The sequence below is a fragment of the Muscardinus avellanarius genome (genome assembly GCF_963383645.1).
Source record: "Muscardinus avellanarius genome assembly, chromosome: 14".
Classification (NCBI taxonomy): Eukaryota; Metazoa; Chordata; class Mammalia; order Rodentia; family Gliridae; genus Muscardinus; species Muscardinus avellanarius.
In genome coordinates this window covers 75,943,470-75,951,728 of record NC_137800.1, presented here as the reverse complement: position 1 = coordinate 75,951,728, position 8,259 = coordinate 75,943,470, and positions in this window count along the sequence as shown.

The following is an 8,259-nucleotide window of genomic DNA, read 5'->3' as shown; positions in this document are numbered from 1 at the left end:
GCTGAAATCTATAATGAATCATCTATACTTTAAAAAAGAAATGTCTTTATATAATAGTTAAATATAAGGGGAGACATTTTAAGCATTCTTTATTCTACACTCAAACCTACCTAATATTAAAAAAAAAATTGTATACAAGCCGGGCGTGGTGGCGCACGCTTGTAATCCCCGCCCTTGGGAGGCGGAGACAGGAGGACCACGCAGGTTTGAAGCCAGCTGTGCTCGCTGGCTTAGGAGACCCTGTTTCCAAATAAAAATGTAAAAATAGGTCTGGGAGTGTAGCCCAGAGGTAGAAGGGCTTTCAGGAACCCCAGTACCACCAAAAAAAAAAGTTGTATACAAATGTTTCCCCCCTAAAAGATGAGCCGATCTATAAGCTCTTGTCTGGTTCTAAAAATTCTATGATGCTTCTGCAGAAGAAATGCAAAATGCAAAAGCATAGTTTAGATATACTGGAAATCTTCCCTGACCCCGATATTCTCTAAAGAATGAAAGAGAATTCTAGTAAGAAAACCCTCCCAATGCTTATAAGCCAAAAGAGCAAGCTCTACCAGTAGATTTCTCCCTACAATGATCTCCTCACACCACAAAGTGCCATCCAGCCTTTGAGTGGGTGGCTGGAAGACGTCCTAACTGTCAAGGGACAGGAGTGTTGAACCTTCTCCCAGGTGTCGTTCTGCAGAAAGCAATGTAACCAGAGTCGCCCCTGGAATTCTATTTTTGGGCAAATTATACCCTAATATTTCCCATCTCATCCTTAGAACCACCACCAGTGAACATTTTTTCAACAGAGACACACATTTAAAAAAAGACAAGATTTCAAAGACGCTGGAAAGCTGAAGGTCTGCATGTTTGTTCAGAAGCATAGACTACTCTTGCCACCTGGGTAAGGATGTGGCTTTGCTGATGGTCATTGGTTCAAGAATCAGAATGGCATGGTTTTGTAAAACTGCATTAAGTGAAGAAATAGATGACTGATGTAAGTTCTTCAAAAGTAGAGGCACTGGATATATAAGCCCAGTATGTAGCTCAGAATAATAGTCAAGAAATAACTGCTTTTTCTCAGTTATGATGGAATCTTACCTAAAGAAATGCTCTGTCTGCTCCTGTGTGGTTATCTTCTTACTTATAGGAAGTTCTTTATCTTTAGCTAAATAAGCCAAGCATCATTAGTATTTTATACCAGGTACTTACACCCCTTGATTTTTCTATGATGAGTTGGACTAAACAACACATGAAGGAAGAAAAAAACAAGTCTAAAGCTCCTGTGTCCTTGGGTGACAGGTGTGAAAGATAAAAGAGATTGAGTACTGGTGATCATTATAAAGTTGACTGAATGATATCATTCTGAGAATCTGTTTTAGCAATACTGGAAATATCTGTTGACTCCAGAAAGTATTGCTGAAGCCTACTGAAATGGGACCTTCCACAGAGCCATCCACAGCCTTGGTTTAATTGTGCCCTAGGGAGAGTCCTGTGCACAACCTGAAGGTCAAATTTCTCAGGCAAGCATGAGTGGTGTGAAACCCTTAAACTACATGTATCCTGGGGGCAGACCCAGACTCAGTTTCAGAAGCAGCCAGTGGCGAGATGTATTGGTAAGAAATAATCTGAGATTTTCAGACTTTTGTCCTTAGACATGCATGTTAGAACAGAGCTCTGAGATTAAAGACAAGGGCTGTCCTTCATTCAGATCCCAACTGTTAGAATCAGATGTTCTAGCAGTTAACACGTGTCTATGTCCTACTCTGCCTGGATTCTTCTAGATCTTTCTGTATCCTGAGTTCAAACTATAGAATTCCAGGAGAGTCACTGATCAATGCTTGTGAAAGCCCTACATACTGTCAACAACAGCTTATGAGTCTCTATTAAGACTCAATGACCAATTCCCTCCATTTTGGTTTTCTGTTTGGTTGGTTGTGGTTTTTTTTTTTGGGGGGGGGCATTGGTCCTAATTACTAAAGCAAGCAGAGAAATCATTGGCCATTATCCAGTTTAGTAATTAAACTCCTCAGTATTCATCTTTCATTCATGTAGTAATTTACCACTTATAGGTAGGTTATCTTATTTTTTATTAAAAAGATCTATGAGGTAGATATTGTCTCTGCATTATGAGTCAGAAAAACAAAACATTGAGTAAGACCTAGAAAATGTGGAGCTCAGAGCTCTTTCTGCTCTTCCCCTCAAAAATCACATATCTTTACTTCATTTACAAGTAGTTAAGTATAACGGTTTATACTCAGCAAATACGTGACAGTCAACTGAATTTCCTCTGGTAAAATCATATTGCCCTTGATTATCTATCCTTCTTCCACTCTTTGTATGTGATCCAGCAATACAGACAAATCCATTCTATCAGTATCCTAAGGAAGACATAATAATTATTTTTTAAAAATCATTGGGAAAAAATGATGCACATAATGTGTATGAGCCGATCCAATCCTTACATTGGAAGTACCTGCAAAAAAGATGAGATTCCTTCTGCGAGAATGCAACCTGTTTCTAGTCCATCTCTTCCTGGTATTTTGAGCAAAGTACATTATTCATGGGTCATCTATTGAACAAGTCTTTTTTGTCAAGTACTGTGCTCAGTGCTAAAGTATAACAGTGAATAAGAACAGCTCCTGCAGTTGAGCACCTAACCAGAGCAGAATAGCTCCATATACAGTAGGGATGCCTCTAGAGAGAACCGGTACAGAAAGAAGAGCCATGTACAAATGCTGAGGGCCAGGAAAGCAACGCCTGGTCTGAGATGGAAAGGGCAAGTCATAATTGCTGTGAAATGGCTTGGGAGAGTGACATGTTGAGCACTTTTCAGCTTGGATAATACTCTGTGGCTTGCGATACTTTGATTTGGGGCTGTATTCCAGCTTTTACCAACTTGGTTTTTAATTTTCATTTTGCAAACCAGACAAGGCATGTTCAGAGAATTTGAGAGACTTGTCCAAGGTCACATAGCTAGTAAGTAAGAGATCCAATAATAATACCAGGTCTGTGTAACCGCTATGCTTTCAGAGAAGGAAGAACACCGGACCGCAAGCCAGGCCACTGGAATCCTATTCTGTCACCACGTCCCCACGAAGCCTCCAACAGGTCACTGAACAGCTATGCTCTGCTTCCCTTATCTGTGAAATGAGGGGATTTAAACCGAATGACCTCCAAAGTTTCTCGAGTTTTCAGTCTGATATATTTAACTCTCTTGCTCAGCTCAGACCAACTTGAGTTTAAGAAAAATCCTGATAAAAAGAATAATCACTACACACACACACACACACACACATATACACACACACATATATACATATACACACATACATATATATACATATACACACACATATATATACATATACACACATACATATATAAACATATATACACATATACACATACATATATATACATATATACACATACATATATACATATACACACATATATATACATATATACACATACATATATATACATATATACACATACATATATATACATATATACACATACATATATATACATATATACACATACATATATATATACATATATACACATACATATATATACATATATATATAATACGACAGTGGCCATTGCTTTTATATGTATATGTAGGAGGGACAATATACTGCAATACTTTCTAACATTTAATTTTTGAAATGATGACTATACTATTTTTAGTCTAGTAATTCTAGACTAACAATTATGCAAGAGCTGAAATTTGATATTATTTAATCATTTGTGGCTGCATTTTGTGATTTTAAAAAGAATTATATTTTATTTTATTATTATGTACCCTGTGGGAAAGCCAATCCTCTAAATACAAAGACAATCAAGTAAGCTGGGCATGGTGGCACACGCTTGTAATGTGCACGCTTGTAATCCCCGTGCTGGGGAGGCTGAGACAGGAGGATCGCACAGGTTTGAAGCCAGCCTCAGCTGGCTTAAGAGACCCTGTTTCCAAATAAAATATAAAATCCCCTGTTCCATCCCCAGTACCACACACACAAAGACAATCAAGTAAAGACATATGAATGGCCAATAAATGTATGAAAAAAATGCTCAACATCTATACCCATTAGGAAAATGCAAATCAAAACTACACTGAGGCAGGCGCAGTGGCACACTCCTCAATCCCAGTACTTGGAAGGCTGGGACAGGAAGAATGCAGGATCAAGGCCAGCCTCAGCAATTTAGTGAGAGCCTGTTTCAAAATAATAAATTTTTTTAAAAACTAATAAAAATAAAAAGGCCTGGATGTAGCTAGACACAGAAAGACAAATACTGAACATTTTATTTCATATGTAGAAAATTTTTAAAAAACCACCTGAAATTAGAAGAGGAATTCCTAAGGAATGAAAAATTGGGAAAGAGAACAGAGAGAAAGTAGAAAAGGTAGGGCATGAGGGGGTAGATCCAAGCATGATGTATGTACTTATGGAAAAGGCACACGAATCCATTGATTTGTCTAATTGATAGGTGTTAAAATTATAATTAAAAATAATAAAGTTAGTGATAGTATTTCAGGCCTAAAAGGAAAGATGTTCAACTTTCCTTGAAAAAAAAAAATCCCATCTACCCGAGGAAAGAAAGCGTTCAAATATATAAAAATGAACCCAGTAGTGGTGGCGCATGCGTGTAATCCCAGCATTCGGGAGGCTGAGACAGGAAGACTGGGTTCGCGGCCAGCCTCAGCTACTTAGTGAGGCCCTGTTTCAAAATAAAGAATAAAAAATCAGGCCAGGAGTATAGTGTGTGGAGGTAGAATGTTTCAGGGTTCAATTCCTAGCATCACTCACTCACACACACACACACACACACACACACACACACACACACACAAATATATATATATATATATATATGAAAAAAGGGCAGAAAAATGGACTGTTTCTGAGTGTTTCTGAACTGCTGAGTTTTCAGGTTCTACTAGCAATAACATTGCTCTAAGACTAACATTTTGACCGCAAAGTATTCTTTTTGGTGATCAAAGGCAATCCTAACAGTTTTAAATTTAAGTTTTTCTTTAACACTGTTTGCTTTGGAGCATATCACTTGGAATATCTCTGAGGGTTAAAAGAAAAGATAGAGTGATCTATATATCTCTAATAGATTTGGGGATGTTCTTCATAAACAGTATTGAATTTTAACTTCACAACACCATGTGATCAAGGTAGCTAGTTTGTAAGGATTGCTATCACAATTTAGGCAGCTTCAAAGAAAAGAAATGTGTATCTCATAATTCTAGAAACCAGAGATTGCAAAGGAGCCAGCTGGGCACGCCACACTGCCCTGGAGACTCTGGGCACAGCAGTCCCAGGCTCTTCCAACTGCTGGTGCCTGTCAATCACTGCTACTCCTTAGCTTGCAGTTGTGAGTCTCCCTGGCTTGTCTTACAGCTTTCTCTTGATGTGCCTCTGTGTCCAGACTGCCCTCCTCTCAACTGAAGCAGGCAAATTGGATTAAGATCCACCCTTAATAACCTCTTAACTACATCTAAAAAGACCCTATTTCCAAATAAGGCCACATTCGTAGTACTAGAGGATTAAGGTTTTAATACCTTTTTGAGGGGCACAATCCAACCCCTTACCAGGTAGGCTCAATATGCTTATTTCCATTTCAGAGAGAAGTGAATGAAGACGTGACACACCTAAGCAGCTTCTCTAAGTTCATACAGACGGCTCGAGACAGAAGATGCTGTCTTCTAATTCACCAACCAGGCTTATTTCTATCAAAGGAGCATTTAAGGTTGCCAAGTCAGTTAATGATTTGCTTGGAATCAGAATTCACTTCACTCAGTCACCTCGACAGCTGTCTTACCTCTAGTCCCAGCTGCTTGAGGATGGATCCATGCTGGGTTATCATTTATACAAAATCAAATCCAATTGCCTTTGGGTATAATTGTACCACATTATATAATCTCAAAGGGGAAAATAAATTTCCTTTCTACAATGCATTTTCTAGTGTCTACTTTCAGCTAACTTGGGTGTAAAAATAATAGGCCATTCTTTCAAAGCTCCATTCATAACCCCAAACATTCTTTGGCTTCTGTGAATGGTGCTGAAATGAACCTGGAATGTTCTGTGGTCCACGGGACATGCTGGAACCTTTCTCTTCAGTTTACCTGCCAAAAAGCGCTTCATTTGGGGGTCACAAGATAAAAGGGACAAAATGAAAAGATGGATATTTCAAGTGCCAGCGTAGGTGTCCCAAGGAAACTGAGCGGCCCCTCTTTTCCCAGATCTTTGCTCTATTTATCAGTCGTGGCCTGTAGCTAGACAACAGACTTCTTTACGTGGTGTAAGCAACCTTCTTCACTCTGGGATCTCATTTTACTTACTAATGTGTTGGTCCAGCTGTGAAAAGTAGCTGTGGGCCAGAGTACAGGGCATAAATTAAACCATACCGTGGCCTCTCTCCTCTAGCTCATGTGGTTGTTTTTAATAAGAATCTGCAAGGAATTCCTCTGGAACCCTCTCGCATGGCCAACTGCCTGTTGGTTGAATAAATGATTCAATTGTTTGGGGCTCTAACTTGATCTCTGATGTTCAATGCTAGAAGATACAGGCAGCGGTCCAGGAGGTCCAGGTGACTGAGAAGATGCTCATAGCAAAGATCAGGGAAGTCAATGAAAAAATTCAAACTCCATGCACTTACTGGTTTTGCATCTTATTGGCAAAGCTGGATCCGCTGGCTTTGTAGGGAGGAAGGAGTAGGTGTCTTGTAAGTTATACTTAATTGTGATGAATAGCTTTTATTTCCTTAATGTATTAACTGTTACTCCAGTATTCACTGAGCACCTACGGTATATGAGTCACTATTGCAGCACTTGAATTCAGTGATGAACAAAAAAGACAAAGTCCCAAGTCCCACTCTTTACTCTGGTAGGTAGATTCTCTATTCTAAAGCAGCATTATAGAGCTGGGTGTGGTGGCACAGGCTTGTAATCCTAGTATTCGGGAGGCTGAGACAGGAGGATTGCGGATTGCAGACAGCCTTGGCTACTTAGTGAGGCCCTTTCCAACTCAGTGAGACCCTGTTTCAAAATAAAGAATAAAAATAAGACTGGGGGTGTAGCTCCAAGGTAGAATGCCCCTGGGTTCCAGCCCCAGTACCCCCCCCACCAAAAAAAAGCAGCATTATAAAGGCCAAGCACAAGGATGGTGAGATAAAAAGGTGAGCCTGCTGGGAAGTAGACCACCTGGTCCCATCACTAGATATGTGCCTTCTGCTCTCTGGAGTCTGGGTAACCTGTTTACAAGGTGAGGGAACTGGATAAATATACTGTAATACTTCCTTTCGGGCCATTCCTTCTATTAGCTACACCCTGTGCCAGACACAACTAATTCTTGCGAATATCTAGAGCTTACCTTAAGCCTCTTCTAGAAATCAGAACAAAAGGTAGGGAAAGGGGGTTGTCATTGGAGTTCAAAGTTCAAAATCAACACACAGTGAAGCACTAGATAGCCGTATAAAATACTTTCTTCCACAGAGAGGAGGCACACCAGACCAGTATGCCTGACCATTGGAAATATGTTATCTTAAGACACTAGACATTGTTTAACAGTAAGAGCAGTTCATGAATGCATGAGCCTTTGTAGTACTGTACTTCATGGAGGTAGTTTTGTAAAGAAAACATTTTTAACAGCAAAATAATCATTTTCATCTGAAATTCACTTTTTAATTTGTGTGAGCATGCTATTCCTATAGTCACCAGAGCTTGCAGGAGAGTTGGACTGTGTCTATTTTGGTCTTTCTTGCTCATCACTATAACTCCAACTTCAGAACAATATCTGGCACTCAGTGAATATTGGGTGAATGAGTGAATGAATGATCAATGAGATTCCTGAGGGTGTTTGACTCCATAACCGTTCTTCTGCTCCAGAACTCTCCTGCAAGGCCAAAACTATATGTTTCAGAACAATCTTGAATACGTATTTAAACAGATTTTTTATAGTGGTACTAGAGTTTCTGGAAACCCTTCTACCTCCGGGCTACACTCCCAGACCTATTTTTGATATTATTTTTATTTGGAAACAGGGTCTCAGAGAGGCTGGCTTCGAACCTGTGTGATCCTCCTGTCTCTGCCTCCCAGGCACGGGGATTACAAGCGTGCGCCACTACGTTCGGCTTAAACAGAGATTTTAAGTGACTTGATCATAGGCCTACTTCTTCCAACACCTTTTATCCTGGACTCCTTAGTAAAGGATTCGTCCTCCCCGTGCATTCCCCACAGAGTCGGTGGGGCCTCTCTACAGT